The 23,081-nt window shown below is 33.8% G+C and overlaps 1 long non-coding RNA gene across 1 annotated transcript in view; it reads right to left on the reverse strand.

The window, feature by feature from the left end:
• LOC148125293 (uncharacterized) overlaps positions 1-23,081 on the reverse strand; it is a 54,540-nt gene that overhangs the window by 16,168 nt on the left and 15,291 nt on the right. The window contains exon 2 of the long non-coding RNA XR_015744414.1: positions 10,899-11,048. This is a non-coding gene — a long non-coding RNA (uncharacterized LOC148125293). The remainder of the gene's footprint in view (positions 1-10,898; positions 11,049-23,081) is intronic.

Here is a 23,081-nt window from a genome sequence, read left to right on the forward strand (position 1 = left end):
CAACATCATAGAGAAGGTCTTTTTTCTAGGTCCTACCATATATACTTCCTCAATTATTGGGCTTGCAAATATAAATGCTTATTGCATCCAAGGATTTAGGAGTCAAAACTCATCTTTGCCCCAGAACACTATGTAAAATTGCAATTGTACTTTTCTATTAAAAAGCATTTCTATTAAGGCAGAAAGGCATGTCTAAAAAAAAGTAGTCTCTGTAACCCTACTATTATAATCTCCCAAATGCAGATATATCAGAAGCATCACTAAATATTATTCACCACTTATCTTTTTTTCACTCTACAGCCTTCTGAAAATTCTTGCCTTAACTCTGGTTTTGATTTGTAACTAATATATATTTATTTACAGATTAGTTTTTATATTTATTTGTGTGGGATTATATAAATCTCACCCTATTATTTTTATTGACGGATCCTTAGTATTTATCTATCTTCCATTTCTGAGAGCATTCTGAATTGATTTTCCAATTTCTTGACATCTGACCTTGTGACCTTCTATAAAAAATGTGATTAAAAAATCATTTATTTTCTTCTGTTCATTGCAACTTTTAAATTAAACCAATTCATGCTTGTTGTGAGATAGGATTTATTTAGCTGTTTTTTCACTGCTATACACAGGAAAAAAAAAAATAGTTCCTCATATTAAATCACCTTGGGAAGATTTTGTATTTTGTAACTAAATAAAATGGAAATTTATTTATTTATTTTATTTTGTCAAGCAATTACTAGATAGCAGGTATATCATGAATATATAATGAAAGAAATATCATGAATGTATATCATGAATGAATATCATGAATGATGTGAGTGTATCATTCAAAATTGGTAAATAGAGTGACTTCGGGTGTATTTTTAATGTATTTTTCCATCTTTTTAAGTCAGTTCCTTGACATTTTAAGTGATACATTATCATTGTAAATTAACTTGCAAACTAACACTAACATATGATGTAAGTTATATGGATATATTGGATCAAGATGGATATAATCATTGTAATATGCATATACAGATATATATATTAGGAATGTGATTTAAAATATGCATTATTTTCACATAAATATTCAAGTGAGATGAACCACAACTGAAGATCTTTAAACATTATTTTAGTGTGTGCTTAAATTAATTTGTATACTGTATAGCAATAGCACTTAGACTTATATACTGCTTTATAGTCCTTTACAGACTTCTCTAAGCAATTTACAGAGTCAGCATATTGCCCCCAACAACCTGGGTCCTCATTTTATCCACCTCAGAAGGATGGAAGGCTGAGTCAACCTTGAGCCTGGTGGGATTTGATCTGCCAAATTGTAGGCAGCTGGCTGTCAGCAGAGGTAGTTTGCAGTACTGCACTCTAACCGCTGTACCACTGAGGCTCTTATGTACAATATATATTAAGCATATCATCATATGCTTAAATTACATCATTACTTTTATTCTAAGCTGTTATATATTTATAGTTTTTTTCCTGATGAGATGGTGGAAATGCCAGGTCAAGGATTTCTTTTTTTAAATGATAGTTATGAATTCTGACTGGGATTTAGGTAACAGTATTTTTTCTGGCAAAGCTCCAACTTATATAGAATTGCATGAGTATCCTTGGCCAAAGCAGTATTTAGTTGTCCTTATGGGATACAAGTCAAAAGGTATCAAAACTGACCAGCATTATCATAAATGTTGCTAGTGGCAGGTGGGATGAGTGCTGATAAACTAGCACCAGATGTGGTAATCAGCAGGTTCTGACCAGTTCTGAAAAACCAGTAGTGGAAATTTTGAGTAGTTTGGAGAACTGGCAACTTCTCACTGGAGATTTTACAGTATCCTTCCCCTGCCACACCCACCAAGCCACGCCCACAGAACTGATAGTAAAAAAAAAAAAGAATCCTACCATTGACTAGCACATAGCTTTACAATAAACAAGCAAACTAATGCATTGATTGACCGAAGCCATTATAAACAGTAGAATAAAATATATGGGCCATCTGGTGATGACTGTAGTATACGACAGATTGCAAAATAGAATGTAAGAAGAATAAACGATAGATAATATGACTTAATTGAATAAAATGAATTAAGAAAGTACCTTTGAATTTTATTTTATATATATATAAAACATATACATATAATAAAAAGAATAAATATTATATATATAATAAAAGAACAATGAAGTGATGACATTTAGGTTGATGTGAAAGTAGGTCCCCATAGGTTTATGATGCTTGCGTGTTTTGAACAGTGCAATAGTGATAATGGAAGATTTTTGAAGATTTTTTTTTTAACATGCTATAATATAAGGGAGAAATTATTTTGTGTCATTCTGAGAGGATAAGAACATTCCACTTTGTTTTTCTTTTTACTGTTTTTTATCATTTGACAGTTGCTAGGAATAGGAATTCACCATATAGGAATTCACCATAGAAAATTATAATTAAGCTATTGCTTTTCATTATTTGCATGGCTGCATCTTTGTTCCCCAGATATCTGCTTTTTTCACCATTCCTTCTTGGAATGCATATAAGATGCACTTGCCTGCAGATAAATGTCTTAACTTTTATTGCCTTTGTCCTAAACAGATCTTTTAACATTTGTCAGACTATCAAACTACATTAAAAATTTGATCATTTATAGAAGTTGCATGGAACTGTGTAAAACAAATAAGACATAAAATACTGAAGAGTATGTAGTAATTAGAAATATGAAAAAGGATGTTTAATAAAATAATGAAGTGAAAGAAACTATGGGTGAGAAAATGCAGGTAAAAGAATACTTATTGAAAATAAAATGAAAATGAAATACATTTAGTCTTCAATGATTGGTTATTTAATAACTTTTAAACTTTTAAAAAATATACTGTTTGCCAATGCAAAGTTGGCATCATTATACTTATGGTGCTTATCAGGTAGCTTACATTTATGACCAGTTGCTATGTCCTACAATCATGTGAGTGTAATTTGAAACATTTTTAGGTAGGGGTAGAGAAGTGCATAGTTATATGCTCTCTTCTATGAAATGGTTAACCAGTAAGACCAGGAAAAGTTCCTTTTCTCTTAAAATTTTGGGAGGTAACTAAACTCACTTTGGAGAATACCACCAGAGGTGGAGCAGAGTGAATAATGACGAGTGTGTTTGTCCTATGTCTGGAGATGGTTGTGGTGGTTAATAGGGGCTTAACCACAGAGGTGGTATTCAGCAGTTCTGACCAGTTCTGAAGAACCGGTAGTGGAAATTTTGAGTAGTTCGGAGAACCAGTAGTAGAAATTTTGAGTAGTTTGGAATACCACCTCTGACTGGCCCTGCCCCATCTATTCTTTGCCTCCCGAGTCCCAGCTGATTGGCCTTCTTTTGTTGTCCTGCACAGGAGGATGGAGCTGAAAAGCAGGTTAGTGGGGTGGGGAGGGAATGGGATTTTGCAGGAACTTTCTCCTGGAGTGGGGTGGGAATGGAGATTTTTCAGTATCGTTCCCCTGCCACACCCACCAAGCCACACCACGCCCACCAAGCCACACCCAGAGAACTGGTAGTAAAAAAATTGGAATCCCACCACTGCTTAACCACATTATTTTCTTGCCTTCTGTTTGTACCATTTATGGTCATTTTTGCTTGAATTAAGTCACTTGGATTTGTTTGACCAAAGTGGCATAGAAATATAAAGAATCAACAAATTATGAAAAGTAGTCTGAAGTGCTGCAATAATAATGGAAAATGGAAATCTGCAGACGTAACATGTATAATTGGAGAGATGTTAAAATATGGATGAGGTTGGTTATGTATTGATTTTATTGTGTGTATACCATTGTTCCTAGCACACAGAAAAAGAAAGTAAATGCAAAAATGTCAGAACCATTGTGTGCTTTAGAAATGCTCTAAATAATACTGAATATATATATATATATAGTAATATATATATATTACTCTGAGAAGCACAGAGCCGAAGACACAAGCCTGAAGATGATGAATGAGACTTCATTGAAACTTTGCCTAGAAACTTCCAATTTTACTCAGGAGAAAACCCGAATAACCAAAGATCCACATTATATATATATAAAAATTGGAAAAGAAAAAAGTGACAATGAGCAATAAAATACAATTACTCAATAAGTAAATGTTTGATGCTTAATTTATTTATGAATAAATATAAGAAATCTTTCTGGTATTTAGAGGTGCATTGTATAAGAATGAGTGTAGATGAAAATCTTTGTAAACTCATGATGCTACATTGCTGGCTGATAATCCAAATTATTTGCAGGAAATGTTAAGTAGACTGCATTTTTTTTTTCAATTTGTTCATTAAATTTGTTTGTTCATTTTCTATGTCTATCTCAGTCTATGGCTTACAGTTCATAAATGTATTATGATTAAAAAAAACACTTTAAAACAATAAAACCAGAAAAACCACTAAAAAAATTAAAACATCCAATTCAAGATAAATAAGACAAAGATATTTGGCCTGCTAGCAATATAGCTAGGAAACAGGACCTTTTGCACATTTGGTGCCCCAGGCTCAGTAACATAGCCAGGTTTTCCCAAAAGCTACAGGATTTTCCAAAAAGCTACAGGGTAGGGGCCATTCTGATCTCAAAAGGGAGAATGTTCCATAAACAGGGGCCACTGCAGAAAAAGTTCATCTTCTAATCTCCACTAGCCAATATTATTTTTAATGGGATCTGCAGCATGCCTATTTTGCCTGACTGAGCTTATACGATACAATGGAGTATGTATATGTGAAAGCATGTACTCATGTGCTTTAGGGTCAATCTTGACTCTTACTTGAAAAAATTTCTAGTTTTCTTGGTAACTTTTTCACAAACCGTTGAAAAAAGTACTGAGAAAAAGAAACTGGTCCAAAATGAGCTAGTTGGCTTCATGTCTAAGCCAAGATTAGAAGTCCTGGTCTCTCAGTTAATAACTTTAACCATGACACTATGGCTCTCATGCAGTGAGAAACACAGGATGGGAATTTAATATATCAAAAACCAAAGTAATTTGTGAATAGAGTGTATGATTGCAAGTTATACAAAAATGGTAAAAACTACAGCAAGTAGATGGCTTTCTATACCTCTGCATAATATTCACTAAAAATTGAAAATGTAAGAAATGAAAATTCAAGTTACATCCAGTCTGTAATGAGGAATGAATGTTTGTAGAAAGAAGCATAAGAATGAGCTTTTGCCTCTTTGTTATATGATAGCAAAAATTGGGTATGTCAGGAAAGATACAAATTGTGGGTGAAGAGGCTAAACTGTACATCTCCAACAGAATGAATGAAACCCAAGTGGTGAAATGATCTGTTATGAAACTGAAGAATAAAAATGCTGGTAGATATATATTTAGAAAGATAAATAGGAATAAGAGTATTATATTGAATGCAGTGGAAATAAGGTATTTAAGAAGTATGTTTGGTAAATAAAGAGATAAGGTCATGAATGGATGAATGCTGAATACATGTGGATGGAAAACAAAAGTGAGTTACCAACATGAAAGAAATACCTTAAGATGGTATGGTCATATTTTAAAAAATATGAAGGAAGCGTGAATGTTCAACAGGAAGGGGAAGACAGTCAGGTTTGATTATATTAACGAGATCTTAAAAACAGAGAGATAAAGTGAAGGGGGCATATGAAGCATTGCTTGAACCCACAGGACATGAGGATAGTCAGTATGCAAGGACAGAAAGGTACAAAAAATAATAATAAAATGAATAATATTGGTTATTCAAATTTCAGCAAGATATCCTTTTAGTTTTCATATGTCTTTAATTTATTCTGGCTTATTTTTTCTTAATTATCCTGCACAGCCTGTATAGCATTATCTCAAAAAACAAATAGTGGTAATGGTATTTATGTATATACTGTATGTACATATTTATATTTACAAAATAATTAAGTTGCCAGTGCAATTTTGTTGTTATAAACTAACACATGTATTTGTTCAGTTTGATATAAGGCACAATTTACATTTTAATTTAATTTCCATTAGGCTGTGACAAACTGATTTTTAAAAAGTCTGCTTTTTTTTTTTAACCATTCTAGCAGTTTATTCCAATCTACTCATCTGTCAAGGTCAAATTGCATATTTATTTTTTATGGCAGAAACTGAGCCATGTGTCTGTTTTGTTTTATTCTAAAGTGCATGGGCGCTAATCCAGACTGGGACCATTGCCTGTATAATCTTTTCCATATAACTCCAGCTTGGTCATGAAAGGGATAGAGGAAAGCTTAATTAACATCAACAGATTTCAGAATTTCTACAGTATGATGTTAACTAAAATAAACATTGTACATTTATGACATGTTCAATTTAGTATGAAGCATGAGGGAGTAGGAAGATATGACAAAATGGCGCTGTAAACTATGTATTATTTCTTACAATTTTGCATAGTATTAATTGTATCCATAATGAGTCAATTCAACAAAAGATTTAGAACAGCAATAGGCAATTGGGTGTCGTAGCTACCGTTCTGGTCCCCAGAACATTGCATTACTAACAGTCACTAGCAGAAAAGCTGCTCTTTACAAGCAGAATTTGAGCAATGTTTCATTAAAATGGAATGGCATTTACAAATCACATAACTCTCCAAAGCTTTTCTAGTAGTGCCATTATCCAATCATAATCCTGCATTCCATAACATATCCTTTGTAATCTTTGAATGCTAAATTAATCATTTAAAGGAACCATCTTGAGTAAAGAAATATCACCAATCACTAAGAAAAAATGGTGTGTTGCAAAATACCCAGCAATCATGAAGGGGATTAGCCCTGAATAATTGTGCAGCTACAAGAGGTTCAGGACTGACATCCCATCCGACCCCCCAGCTCACTAGAACCTTATCTATCTGTTCCCAAGACAAGGCAAGCAATCTGGAGAGATTCTTGTATAAAAGGTAAAGTATAATAAAGAATTCTACATCTGTGGATCTGGTTACTTGTATGTGACAAATCCATCTATATATTCTTGTCTTTTGACTGGGAAAGAATTTATTGTACACTCATCTATTATTTGCTGTATAATCAATTGGAACACAACAAATGGTCTATTCAACCATGTCAACAAATAATCAATCTTGTCTCTAAATATATTATTAATGTTTCTCTTTCTTTGACCCTTTTCTGTATTTTCTTTGTGTTTCTTTTAATGTATCACTGTGTTAATTATTATTGTTTGTTCGTGTGATGCTTAATTGATTTTTAAAGGAAATGTGGAATACATAGTCTTTGATACATAGAATAAATAATTTTAAGAAGTCCCTATGAATGAGCGAGAGAAAATCCTAAAAATGGAAGTGAGATAAATATTTCTTTCTATCTATTCATCTGCCATCGCATCTAATGATTCTAAGTAGCTTATATAATAAATCATGAACATATCACAAATAAAGACATATCAGAGAAAGCAGCCCAAATACTTAAATGAACAATAACTTTAGTCATGATAAACTCACCACTCTAACGGCTTTATGACAAGTACTGTCTCCGTAGCCATTTTAAACTTTGTAAAGGAAAGCTTCTCTCCAGGCTTGGGAAGCAGTTTAGATTGAGGTCGATATACTGAAAAATTTCTTCCCGATTTGCTGCTCCTTACTATATCATATCTCTAATTCTACTATAGATAGAAGATATCTATAATAGATATCTACTATATCTGTTTCGGACTAGCAGGCTCGTAGCCTGCAAATCTGATTGGCCCGCTGAAAGCCGATCGTGATTGGTCGCCATAGACTGATGCGATTGGCCAGTAAACGGGCTGCCGCGATTGGCCCTGCCAAGAGCGGCAAACTCAAATCGCCTTCATTGGCTGCCTAGCCGCAGCCAGCCCTATATAAGGGGCTGCTGCGGCTGGGGTTAGTTGCTCAGATCTGAAGTCACAAATAAAGAGCTTTAGTTACTATCTGAGTCTTGCCTCTGTTCTTGAACCGTCCTCCCAGATATAACAATATCTATCTCTAATTCTATAATATAAGAGGTGGGCAGAGTCTACCTGAAACAGACTGTCTCGAATGTACCAAGACAGTGCCAAGGCAAGCCTGGCCAGACAGGCAACCCTGACCAACCCTCAACCTCAAAAAAATGGATGGAATCAATTACTAACCCAGCAATAAAGTTAATAGCTCAGGCAGGATAGTGCTGACCAGCATGAAGTTTGCTATACCAGTTTATCCTTATGTCATTATATCCTTATTCTTCTTTGAAATGAAGAATTTGATCACTGTTCAAGAATCATTGTCATTGTTTCTCACCAGTCAGCTGATAGAGACAAAAGTTTCAGCTTATAAATGACTTGTAAGCAACTATATTTTATTGCATAAACTGCCTTGCTACTTTTGTTAAACAAATAATCAGCATTACTTTAAAAGTTCATTTAATTAGCAAAAGTTGAGAAAAATTCCAACTTTCATAATATTCTATAACCTTGTATTTAAAAGAACAGAATTACAGATATATCATTATAAACCTGGTAATGAAGTCAGCAAATATTGTCTTTCTTAGAATCAGAATTAAGTTAAAATTTAATATAACATTGCAGCATTCTCTATTTAGATGAAAATAAATGTCCTCTTTTCTGAAACAAAAGGTTTTGAAATGGTAAATACAATTTTAAATAATTTTAAACATAGTCGGGGGGGGGGGGGATTATTTCAATAGAATAAATTTCCATTTTCTTATAGGTTCCTTTCGTGGAGCCATAACGTTTCATACACATGATAAATAATAAATTATCTAGTTTGTTTCCTAATTAGGAGAAGAACACCTGGTATCATTTCCATAATTAATTTTTAACTTTCCATTTTGCTTTTTAAATGCTAAATTTCATTCTTCTAATTTTGGAATTGAATCATACTTACCAGCATTCTTGTTCATGTTGCTGGGAAAATATTTTTATGTTTCTCTTTTTTGACTAAGAAAGCACAGTCAAATGATTTTAGTTAGTTTTTGTATTGTAGTTAGGTATTACGATTGAACAAGATGTGATTATGGGATGTTAAAAAAAAAATCTCTGCCCAAATTTCTCGTCTGATTTAAAGCTTCTGATTCAGCTTTCCATCTGTGGCACAGATGCTTAAAATTTCAGACTGCATTGAAAGCACTGCCAGCTAATCAACAAAAGCTTATTGGGCAAAGTACTGGAGGGACGCTTAACACTAAATTTTTTACATACAGGAAAATTATGTTATTTAATTATTTAAATATACATACCCATATCTTAAATTTATGTCTCTGGAGAGTTCACAGAAATTAAACACAATATAAAAAACAATATAAAACAGTAAAAATACATATATAATAGATATAGATATAATAGATACAAATCAGTATAAACTGTATAATAAACCATATAAAATATTATGTCCCATCTTTAGCTGAAATATACCAAAGCCAGCAACAATAACTATCATTGCCACTACAAACGGCCCTGCCTGCAGTTTTATAGCACAGGAAGTTTTTCAACAGACAAAAATACTATTTATATTAAAATGTCTGAGATAAGCTTTTCACAGACTACCTTTTATCAGCAATTTGTGTTCAATAACACAGATTCACTAAGTGAGAACATTTCACATATGTTGTGCTGGTAATATTCTGAAACTGTTAGCACCTCACATTAAACCTCCTTAAAATATACATATACAAGTTTTCCATTTATTAATTTGTTTTCTGACTCTTTTGATACCCTGGATGTTACAATGAAATGACTGAAGAAAAATAGTCCTGATTATTTTCTCATATTATTTACAATGCTTCTACCCATACTATGAGTATTCAATGTAGTTTATAAAAACATTTGACATTAAAATAGCTGCAGGAAGTGAGTTTAATTTTACCATATTCAGTTCACTATTCCTTATCCAATGCACTGTTATTCCCCATAGCTTATCTTTATTGTTCAGGCAGTAAATAGCCAGTTCTTAATTCACAGCTTTTTAAATTATATTTATTTTGGGCTAGCAAAAGAACAAAAAACCTATTTAATCATTACATACTTCTATTAGCATTTCTACCTGCCTCAGTCTCAGACTGAAAATATCCTAAAAATATTTGTAAATCTTTATGGCCTTTATAATGAGATGGGAAGAAGAGATAATTCTTTTCGAAGGTCCTTCCAATCCTTTTCAGCACTTAGAACATTATGCAAGGACATGCCGAGGCCGAGGGAAAAAAAAGAACTACAGTATCTATATAGCTAGTCCTTGACTTACAATCACAATTGATCCCAAAATTTCAGGTTGCTAAGGGAGGTAGTTAAGTGAATTTTGCCCATTTTATTATCTTTCTTGCCAGTGAACCACTGCAGTTATTAAGTTAGTAATACAGTTGTTAAATGAATATGGCTTCCTCATTGACTTTGCTTGTCAGAAGGTTGTTGCAAAAGGGATCACGTAATCCCAGGACACTGCAACCATCATAAATATGAGTCAATTGCCAAGTGATCGCATGACTATGGGGAAGCTCTAATGGTCATAAGTGTGAAAAATGGTCATAAGCATATTTTTTCAGTGCTGCTGTTGCTTTGAACAGTTACTAAATGAACTGTTGAAAGTCGAGGACTACTTCTAGCAAAAAAACCATCATCGGATAGGAGAAGTCAGTATAAATATATTAAAGAAATTAATTTTTAGTCTGTTGGGTAAATACCCTGAGGGAGAAAAGCGGAAAAGCTTTAAATGGATCCCACCTCACTAATAAAAGAGGAATGGAAGACCAGTTCTCAAGGTTTTGTAATGCCACTAATTCTTTGCATTAAACTTTTTATTAGAAAGTCCAAGGGTTTCTTCCTTGATCATACTCTAGGCTTAAAGAGCTAGTTTGACAAATACAGAAAAGATCTTGGAATTATTAACTATTAAACAGGATACATCTGTGGTGTGATATAGCTGAAAAAGAACAAACATACCTTTACTCTGCATCAGTAGACCCATAATTACAGCATAGCAATTAATTGTTCTAGTCTGCTCTGTGTAACTTCTGAGTTTGAAAACTGATTTTCCCAAACAATCTTCAAAGAATAGACTTTTTAGTTCTGTTCAGATTCACTTTCTCAAATCTGCAATCAATAAGATGGAAATCATTAAGATTATTGGACAGAAATCCAATAAGAAAAAAAATTCAACCTCTGGTTGAAGTATGACCTTTTAGACCTCTTACTTAGTGAAAAACAGAATGTAGGTACAACAGGAACTTAAACATTAAGTTGGAATAGCCCAGGGCCATCAATCAACTTTTCCTGTAATAGACTGAATGCGCCACATTTACAAAGTTCTATACATATTAAAGCCAACACTCCTATCTTCCTTGCAGATGCACTAATTCTACTTGGCATGGCATAGGGTTCCACGTAGCAGTTCTTCTATTGCTGTCTTTCAGGCTTTTTTCTTTTAAGCTGGACCTCTAATCAAATCAAACGTTTATTGTCAATGCACATGTGTACAATGAAATTGAAATCAGCTGCTCTCAACTTTTTTCCTTTTCTAGCTCCCATTTTCTTTTCCATTCAGAGTTTTATCAGGCTTTTTGGTTTTTTGCTGTCTTTATCCTTCTCTCATCATCCAACCTTTCTCCCCCTTTGAAAACGGGGGACCTTATCTCCCATTCCTATGCAATACACTACTTTAGCCCAGCCCAATAGGACTTCTGAGTCAAAATACATAGAGTTCAATAAACTATATAATTCCAGAACCAGATAAGTTCATATATGGATCAGAGTTTATATTCCATATGCAAAAGAGAACTCTGATTTCACTTAATAACTCATCACAAAGCAATTTAAGGAAACAAATTAACATGCCATTCTATTTTTTAAAAAAAATGGAGAAAGAACTACATATTTATACTAATATTTGAGAATGAGCTGTATTATAAGTTCCACAAATTAACTTGAAAAATTATCAATTAGGCTTTTATACAAAAAGAATGAAATCTCTGCAACTGCACTACAACATTTCATTTACATTTTCCTAGACATTAGGTTATCAGTCTTCCATCCAAATACCCCCCAAAATACTAAAATAAAATGATAGCCTTTTATTGATACCAATTAACATTTTATTCTGATGCAAGAGATGCTGTTGAAGCTAGAGGTTGGAAAATGTTTATGAATCATTCTTTTTGATGAGCCCAATGTTTAAGCTGAATTCTTATCAAGCTATCATTGTCAACTTACAGAGGCTGACAATAGACAAATGTGATAGAATGTTAATAGCACTGTACCTATGGCAATAAATTCAAACTGTGATTTGGTTTACCATCATGAAAATTTTCTATTCAATTACATTATCTGTTCTGAGAGCAAGGAAAGAAAAATAAGGAAAGGGGGAGGAAGAAGAAAGAATGAAGAGAGAAGGGAAAAGAAGAAAATGAAGGAAAGAAGAAAGGAAGGAGATTATAATGAAAATGAGAGGGAGGTTTCAGAGAAGTCCTGTCTTAGCATTTGGCCAATACAGGTGTCCCCAACACAAGTGGTGCCATGCCCACCCCTGCCCCTCCAAGGTCAAACCCAACCCTGATGAGGCCCTCAATGAAATCGAGTTTGACACCCCTGCTCTAAGTTATGGAATCCACAATTATTAAACCAACCTTTAGCACAAAATATTGAAATTGGTCAGAGAGGCATATGGATCGAACTAGTAGCAGTATTGGTCTACTATATTACCCAGTGCAGGAGATATGATGTACATCAGCAATATGTACTGTGTGATGTAGAAGATAAGATCTTAGGAGTGCCACTTTTGGAAATGGCCAAAAGAAATAACCAGTTGACTAATGTTACATGATTCTTTAAATGTTTTATGTATCTGAAAATAAAAGCTAACTTATTTATTTTTTGTGATTTGTTTCTTCTGTAGGAGAAATTTATATGTAATTTACTAGTTAATGTATAATCTATTTTCTTTAGAGAATAGGAATAGCTTTTGGAAGGTACCTTGCATTTAAACTTGTATTATATACATATATAAAATCTCTGTTCCAGCAACCTTTGTTAGTTGGTGTATCCATAAGCACATGTAAATTCCTGTGTTCCATATATTTTTTAAAGTAAGAATAAAAATAAACAGGACTGTTCTTGCATGAAATAATGTCCTCAGGGGAGCTGTGATAAATGTAGTAAACATTTATGTATTACTCTGATGAAAATATAATCAACAGCCTGCATATTTTGTAGCAAACTTTGTATGTGGCATTATAAAATAAGAGGATGCAACATGATTTCCAAACAACCTTTATTAGATTGTCTTGAAGGCAAAATAAACAGACAAGCTAAGAGAACAGGACAATTTCTTGCATTTAGTTATCCCATCAGAAACTTGTATTTAATTCATAGCATGAAATATATTACTAGATATTTAGGTACAATATATTAAAACTAGAAGTTTGGGCACAATAAAAATGTTTTTTAGTCTGGAGAAAGTTATTTATATTATTGATCAATTTGACATCTATACCATGAAAAATCCCACAAAAAGTATGCTATGAGTTTGCAATGATTAGAGAGAAAAAATGTAATGATTAAAAATCAGTTCATTAAAATAAGTTGTAGTTGACATTCTTTTTTACAAAATAATTAGTACAACAGACCAAGTGAATTCTGCTGATATATTGTTACTACACTTTGGTAAGTCATTTGACAAAGCTAATTATAGCCTGTTTTTGATTAAATGGAACAATTTGGGATGGATGGTCCCATTCTATTTTAATTCATAGCTGATTTACGAATTATTCTCAATGTATGGCCATTAATAGGTTCAAGAAAACATGGAGCAAGGTAGATAGTGTGATACTCAGAATTCTGTCCTGGGCCCACGGCTCATTATCATAATGTAGTAGGAAAGTTGTTTAGTTAGGAAAGCAGATGCACAAATGCAAGATAGAGGTATCTACTCATCAACTTGGTTCTGTCCAGTTTTGGACATCACTATTTAAAAAGGATACTGAAGAACTGAAAAGAGTATAGATTGAATGGTGAAGCTCATGGAGTTTATGGTGAAATGGTGAAACTCGTGGAGACTAAGTCCTTTGAAAAACAATTTAAAATTTAGTTAAAGGGAGCCATGATAGCAGACTTTCAATACTTACAGAGCTGTCATAGGGATTTATTCTCTATAGGGTACATGTAGGACACAAACCAGTATGTTGAAATTTTACTGAGAAAGAATTTCCTGAATCCTAGGATGGATGTCCATGACTGGAATAGTCATTTGGCTGGCATGGTCCCATCAGCCTGATGTTTTGGATGACAGCCTTCTCTGCTGTTGTTCCCACCTTCTGGAACATCTTGCCCCCTGATGTCCTAACCCACCTGTCTTTTTGTAAGGGCCTAAAGACATGGCTCTGCCAGTCGGGTGGTGGCTCAGTGGGAGAACAGAGCAATGGAGGTAGTTGATTGAGTAATAACAGACATCACCTCCACCCATTCTGCCCCTATCCTCCTCGTATGTCCTTGGTTTTAATGTCTGATTTTAACTTTTCATATTTTAACTGTATATGTACCTGTAAGCTGCCCAGAGTTACCGTATGGTAAAATGGGCAGCCAATAAATTTTATAAATAGATTATAAATAAATAATGATCTGAGGATTTCTGCCTGGGAAGGGTCCTATGCCTGCATGGTTTCATAATCTGAATCCCTCCATTAGTTTATTTTAAAAATAAGCATTTAGGATGCAAGAAAGAATGATCTTTCAGCACATATTTGTGAAGTGTTTAATTGAACATGACTATTTATTTTCACCACTTTTAACCTTATTAGAAGCTAAATAGGTAGATGAACAAATTAGGTAGAAACCTTTACAAATTGTAGTTAAAAAGTAGCAGTTGCATTATCTGACAAATCTGAAGAACCTGTCTAGGTCTTCATCTGGGCTAGAGTTGTGTCTGTCCTTGATTACGAGCCATGATGGCGCAGTGGTTAGAATACAGTACTGTAGACTATTTCTGCTGACTGCTGGCTGTCTGCAGTTCGATTTTCACCAGCCCAAAGTTGACTCAGCCTTCCATCTTTCTGAGGCCCATAAAATGAGAACCCAGATTGTTGGGGTCAGTATGCTGACTCTGTAAACCACTTAGAGAGGGCTGTAAAGCACTGGGAAGCAGTATATAAGTTTAAGTGCTATTAATAACACTCAGCTATCAAAAGTTCATGTCTCTAAACATATACCATTTTTCTAGAAGCTTTATTTCTATAGTTCTGGCGAATAAGTCATGATAATCTTCTTTATTTTCTTGGTGTCAAGTCCTTATAATAATTATATATACTTTCTCCCATACTTTGTATACAAACATTTATAATAGGAGGAAAATGCTACCTGAAATTACAAGTATACCTGAATAAGATAGTTTGTTTTATAACCCTACTTTTCCCACTACTCCACAACACCCATAGAATGCATATGTATTACTTTAGTTATTACACCTGCTTTGATAGTTTGCCATCTCGATACAAGTTGTAATGGACATGAATACAGGACTTGATAAAAAATTTACATAAAGTGTCATTATTGAAACAGAAAATAACTGCAACAGTCCATGGATATTCATCCAACCAAAGTAGCATGCAAATAGGAAAAACAGAATTCATTCTGTGCTGTAAAACTACCTTGACTTGTTATTTAATAATCTGGGCTATGCATGTCTGTAATATGTATGTATGTTAGTGCCAATATGACACTGCACTATTCTAATCTTATGCTCTCAGGTGTCTCCAAAATTATGTCCCTATTAAATATATTGAAAATTGTTGTTCTGTACATTTTAGGTATATAATCCAAACTGCTGACACATTGAGGCATTCCTGCTTAAAAAGAATGCATTATCTTTCAGTTACAAATAAGTAATATCCCCAGAGTAATTATACTGTTAGGCCTAATAATTAGGTCAGATTCATCAGAGGTTTTGCACTTGTCTTACTCTGAATTACATAAGGTAATAATCTTTTTGTTGTTTCTTAAATAAATCACAGGGTCCAGGAAATGATGAGTGCTACTATGGCAGGGATGTCAAACTTGTGGCATCATGGCAGCATCACATGACATATTGGGACTTTTTTCTCCTTTGCTAAACTGGATGGGGGCAGGGCCAGCACGTGATATATCCAGCCTGCAGGCGGTAAATTTGACACTCCTGCACTATGGCAAACAAAGCCGCTCTTGCTTCATTCAAAGAATTCAGTTCTTGACCTCTTGTTTAATCTATCATTGCTGCCTATGACTGTCAGTCCTGTCTAGCTTGTTGTTAGATGTTTTAATGATGAGGCAGTCGAGTTGTTTGATCATGAACAACTGAATCATGATGATCTTTATTGGAGTATAGTCTTGCATTTATATACATTTTTAGTTACCCTCCATCATTGGTTAACTTTGGTTACTGCTTAACTTTTGTTATGGTTTAGTACAGTAATCCATACAATTAATTATCTCTAGTTAAAGTCTAACATATGTTTACTTCCCCTCTCTAATCCTCCTTTATCCATAGATTAGTGACTTTGTTTGTCTGAGTTGTATTTGCTTGGAAACATTCTTTATCTGAGGTTTGCCATCCGAGGTTGGAACATTCCTGAAATTACAACTCTACAGTTAGACAAGTTTGAAGTCAGTATCTAATCAAGAGATATCTATAACTTCATACCCTAAAAGCCCTTGAATGCTACAGTGATAAGGTTGCTATTGTTACCAGACTTGCTAAAACATTAGGACAAAGTTTTTCTTCTCTTTTCTGTATCTTTTTAATATCTTCTTCTTCATGCATTTGGAATGGGAACCATAGCTCTGCTCCACATTAGCTTAGGTTGCCTAAGAAATCTGTACCAGTTTATGTTGAAGTAAAAGAAAATGAAATAAAAGAAAAAAAAACTAGGGACATTGTATATATTTTTAAAAGCATGTATTTGCAGGTCTATTCAGAAAATATGTAATATAATCTCATGTGCTGTGACTGTTCAATACAGCCAGTCACACATACCAGTACTTCAACATCATGGTGCAAGATAGAATGCCAATAAATTCTGACTCTTTGCTCAGCTATTGAGAAGTAAAAAAGTGAGGTCTTGAAAACACACCTTACTCCCTTTTTCTGTGGCAGCTTTTTGACAATAACATTGATTAATTAATTAACATTGTTTCTTCTGCAAAAAGCTCAGCTTGCAAAAATCACTTCAAAATCCAACATGCTATTTGACTAGCTCAAATGACAAGATGCCTTCAGCTCCTTGGGGCAATATCTCCTAGTTATATTTCTGGAAGAGAGATTCAAAAATATTAAAAAAGAGTTAGTAGGCAGAGAAATCTCAATTCACTTGATGTATGTTGATGACGACTCAATCACTCAGGTCAAAAATGTCTCAAGTTTGAATCATGGCAATTGGTCCACTTGCCATGATTCAGCCACAATTCACTTGATGTCAACCAACAAAGTGGAAGCATGGACTGAATGGAAGAAACTGCTCAAACAACCTGTAGGAGAGCATTCATGAAACTGACCCAGGTAGCCCTGAGTGTCTGTTGCACCCTTTCTGGTTGTTCCCAGAAACCATGAGACTGTGAGTTCTGGTGCTGTATGAAAGCTGGTTGGATGACTTTGGGGCAATAACATTCAGCCCAACCCATCTCACCTAGTTGTTGTTTTGGGAAAATAGGAGAGTGAAGTACCATGTATATTCTCTACCTTAAATTATTTATAAAGTAATAACAGTGGGACTTTTAAAAAAATCTGAAAAAATGATAGTAATGTTGAATCTATTTCTGATAATATTGTGTTATATCTATAACAGGCTTACAGCCTTTAAAGAGAGTTTTTCAGAAAATATTACAAAGTCCTAAAAAGATCACGTGAAAAATTCAAAATAACACCACCTTAGTTTAATTTGTACAAAATGGCACAGAAATAAAAATCCATAGCGTCAAGCTTTGGTTATTGCAGCATACTACAATGAAGAATCCCTGAATTCCTGCTTCTTGGTCTTGCCTGAAGATGAAGGAAGCAGAAAAGAGAAATTATGTTGGTCCTCCATTTCCTTAGGAGAACATGCATAACTATGATAGAGAAAGCTATAAGAGTGATTACATCCTTTATAACTTTAAATAGGGAATAGCAACAGAGTATAGAAATAAAAGTTTCAAAGATACCTCTTGAAGCAACACTGGCACTTCTTTATAACTTTTTACTGATTGATTAGATATTCATAAATCATGTCAATTTATCCACTTTTCTTATAGCGTATCAAAATGGCGGCATGGGAAGGATGAGACATAAAAGGGTGGGAAAGCGATAAATAATTTTATTACCTTTGCTTGCTATGACTGAAAAGGAGGGAAAAGCCACAAGAACTATCTTGTTTTTCCTGTGTAGAATCCATAATGACATGTGCTCATGTTGTATGTTCATACAATTCATGTTGTATGTTTATCCTTGATGCATGAAAATGGATGCATAAAATGAGTTACAAATTAAAATAATAGTTGTTTTGGGATATATTGTTGCTTAAAAAACATTTTTTCATTTTAGAAAAAATCTAAGCATTTTTGGGTTTCATCAACAAATTGAAATTTTCCATCAGTTTGGTGCTTTTGCAAATGTGTTTTTTGATTGCTGAAATAGGCCTGTCACTGTGGCTTTGCCTTAGTGATTTTTTATTATAGGATTTGACAAAAGAATATTAATGCTTTTAAGTGGTTATGCATGGGCCTCTGAATAAATACATAGTGATGGGAATCAGGTGGGAAGATTCAAATAATGGCTGGCACGTTGTATTCATAAAACAAGAACAGGCATTTTAGGAAGAGAGGCACAGGGAGAAATGCAGGTGATAATTTCTAGTTAGAGATGAAAGTAGGCATACAGTCTAGAATTTACTTAAGATGCTTTTGGAGATCATTTCTGAAATTACATTCATTTAATTCCAGTAATGCTCATTTTGAATTGCAAAGATGCCATATGATTATTTTCTAGCTCTCCTAAAATCTCATTTTCAAAGTGTGGGGAAAGAACAATGATTATAGTTAAAAGAAATTTGCAAAAATATGTTCAGTTTTTTAAAACATGTCTATAAGAAACCATTCCGTGCACTGAGTATCAAAGATCTTCATTTGCATTAAATTCAGGACAGATCAATCATTTAATGTAAGAAGAAAAAGTGAATACCAATTAAAAATATTCAAATACTGTTTATTCTTCTGCTGATGGCAAGCAGCTAAGGGTGTCCACCAGAAGAGGGTTTTAAAAAAAAGTCAAGTTGGTGACCATAACCAGACAATGACATATAAAGAATGGTTAAGTCTTCAATTATGTAAAAAAGAATCTCTCCAATGTTTCTCCAATTGCATGGTTACAACCACTATCTTGGCTTTGTTTTACTCCCAAGAATTCCCTCATGACAAATCATATTGTTCCCAGTTGTCAAACAGAATTTTTTTCAATAAATTTTAGAATGTCACTGTCATTTTCTGAAAAATGGCAGTACTGCAACTTAGAAACAGAGCTTATCGCTTTGCACAAAGAAAAATTCTAAGATAACTTTATGGCTAAGTGATATCTGTTCCCAGATATTTTGGACAACAGACAGAACTTTATTTTTATATATTTGACTAATAAAATACAATCAATAAAATAAATAAAATAAAAATAAGAACTATCAATTAAAACAAGAACTATTAGCATTTGTGGACAAAGCTTATACAAAATATAGCAAAAAATTTGCTACTGTTAGATAAGTATATTTATCTTGATTGCTTAATAATTAATCAGGATAAAAGCTATTTGAGTGCCCCAAAATTTTCAATAAAAGAGCAGAAATCAACTAGTGGCAAATATCCTTGTAGAACTGGAAATTCAGAAGACCAGGGGCTGTGGTTTTTATGTCACCCATATTATAGGGCCATACCAGGTTTCATATGGAATTTTCCTATATTTCTTTTCCAATATGGAGAGAAGATTAAATCAAAATAAAGATAAAGCTCTCTTATATTTGGGGACTCTGATATGATATAAATCTGAGGCTGGTTCAAACACTAAAATTTAGTTATTTACAAGTATACTGTGGGAATGCAGGGATTTCTGTTTTACCTTCTGCATCTAATAAACTTTGCCTTGGAATTGATCTAGCTTGATCTAACTCAAAGGTTATGACGGCATCACTAAAAAAAAAGATTATGATGGCATCACTAGAAAAAACATAAAAATTCTTTTGGATCACTGTTTATAGCAGTCTAGTAATACTACATGAGTTAGTCTGCTATGGTTATGTTGTAATTCAATCAGTAGGTAAAGATATTATCCAAAGATTAGATTCAACCCAGGTATATCTGATATCATCACTTTATCCACTGCAGTGCACATTATTTTATTTTGGAGAGCTACCAATCTTTCCTGGCCCTTGTAATGTTTTTTCTGATAAGTATATAATTGGTCTAAATGTTCAACACACTTTCCCAGCAGGAAGCATTCAGCAGTATTTAAGGAAAAAGAACAATTTTTGTCATTTATATGATGAAATCTAAAAATGTGGCCTGAACTTTATGAAGAGTGCAAGAGGATCCTGCTTATTGACTTTATTTTTTAACTTGGAAGAAAACAGAATTGTAATATTGTCCACTGAATGGGAAATTGAGTGATCCAGCAACCCAATAAATTGTTCCTTTTCTTTTTTCATTTCCTCCTTACGTTACATTTCATCCCTTACATAAAAATAATACCATCATTCAACATATTGAATATGTCTGGCTCATTCTAAAACAAAGGAAGCATTCTAAAAGGATATTTTTGACTCAATCAACTGCCACTGATTTTTTTTATTATTCAGAGGTTTGAAAGGTATTGTAGGGAATTGCCATTAATCTTAACTTCTGAACAAATAAAAAAGTAGGTCAATTCATTATATGTGACATTTTTAATTACTCTGGACAATTAGTTTCAATCATTTAATTTTTTTAGGGTGATCTTCCTTCATACCCTTCTATGAATAGAATTCTGCTGACTTTTAAAAAATAATCAAAACCTATAATTGAGTGACCTAATGACAGCTTCATCTAGCACAATAAATAGAAAATCACATATTTTAGAGTAAAGATGTGAAATAGCTGTTTCAAAGATCTGTCAGTCAAAATAAAAGTCCAATAATAATATTAATATTCAACTTTTGATTCTCTAGCAGCAGCTGACTGAGATTGTACGAGCTAAGTTTCTAAGGGTTAGAGCTGGTCAGAACTTCAATGTGAGAGCAAAAGGGAATATAGAGAGAAAGAAAAGAAACAAGAGTGAGATCATGTTTAAAAGCTAATAGCAAAACCAGTCCTATACTTTGCTAATAAATTTGCATGAAGATAGTCATAAAATGATCTTGATTTGAATTTATAAAAAACAAACAGACTGAATGAATCTACTAAGTGCTACTAAAAGTGTCCTAAATCTCTTAATTGTTTCCAATAAACACCTTTTTCAGCAAAAGTATTTTTTTTAAAAAAATTTCATAGTACATTTGACCTACTCATCCTAAATATATAATCTATTATTTGGTATTATTCTATTATCTGGTAAGTAAATGTTAGTCTACCACCAGAATTATAACCATTATTCTACAGTTTCTTCAAATTCATGTCTCATTTGGCACATGAAACAGGACAATGCATATTAGTCTTGAACACTGGGACCTATCTAACAAAATGAAATTCAATGTAGTCAGGGTGGGATTCAAATTTTTTAACAACCAGTTCTGTGGACGTGGCTTAATTGGTGGGTGTGGCTTGGTGGTCTTGTGACTGGGTGGGCATAGCCAACTAAACATCACTCACATCAAGGCAAGCTTCTCCTCGCCTAGCCTCTCATGACAGTGGGGATGCTGCAATGGTCATAAGTGTGAAAAAAGATCATAAGTTTTTATAGCTAGCTAAGAAGCCTTGCTGAATGTCATTCACCTTGGTTCCTTGTCATTAAAAACTCCTTTCCAGAAGCTCTGCTTCATTATTCAATTATTTCATCAAAGTGCTGATCATTGCATGCTGCCTGAAAGTATTTCCAGGGAAGTTATTTCCTTCCAACAGCAGTGTAAAAAGCTTAAAACAACCTTTCCCCTTTAAGAAAGTACAGGAAAGAAAACAAACCTCCTTCAGGGACAGTAAGTCTAGGCATACTGCCAAGAATGTAATAAGGGTGGAAAAAAAACAAAAGGAGATTTCTTTTAACTACGGTTGTCCAAACTGCTTAGAAAGTTAACAAGAGGTTCTATAGAACTGGTCAGAACCAGTAGAATCCCACCCCTGAATGTAGAGAAAAGTAAAGTCCTACACTTAGGCAAGAACAATCAAAAGTACACATATAGACTGGGTGAAACCAGGCTTAATAGCAGTAAATATGAGAGATATCTTGGAGTCTTAGTGGACAACCAGCTAAATATGAGCAGCAGTATGCAGCGGCAGTCAAAAAAAGTCAATGAAATCCTAAATTGTATTAACAGAGGGATACAATCAAGATCAAGTGAGGTACTAATACCACTCTATTAAGCCTTAGTAAGACTGCATCTAGAGTACTGCATCCAGTTTTGGTCACCACACTATTAAAAAGATGTTGAGACTCTAGAAAAAGTACAGAGAAGAGCAACCAAGATGATTAGAGGCTAAAACATACAATTAACAGTTGCAAGTGCTTGACATGGTTAGTCTAGTGAAGAGAAGGACCAAGGGAGACATGATAGCAGTCTTCCATTATTTGAGGGCTGCCACAGAGGGGAAGAAGTCAAGCTATTTTCCAAAGCACCTGTAGGCCAGACAAGGAATAATGGATGGAACCAATGGAACAGCTTACCTTCAGAAGTTGTGAGAGTGTAATCACTTGAGACTATTAAGAGATTGAACTGTCATTTGTCAGAAATGGTGTAGGACAGGGGTGGTGGATTAGATGACTTACAGATTCCTTCCAACTGTGTTAATCTGTAATCGATTAACATATGAAAACAAATACCAACCAAAATGGCATTCCATATCAATTGTCCTTATGAGTAAAACAAAAAGTAGCAGAAGCAATAGGATATTTCTCTTTCCTTACCAAGTCAGAATGATTGTGTATGTGTGTGTGTGCATGCACACGCGCATGAGAGAGAG

Source organism: Pseudonaja textilis, chromosome 7 (assembly GCF_049901715.1).
Source record: "Pseudonaja textilis isolate UNSWEBS1 chromosome 7, rPseTex1.2, whole genome shotgun sequence".
In the NCBI taxonomy this organism is placed as follows: domain Eukaryota; kingdom Metazoa; phylum Chordata; class Lepidosauria; order Squamata; family Elapidae; genus Pseudonaja; species Pseudonaja textilis.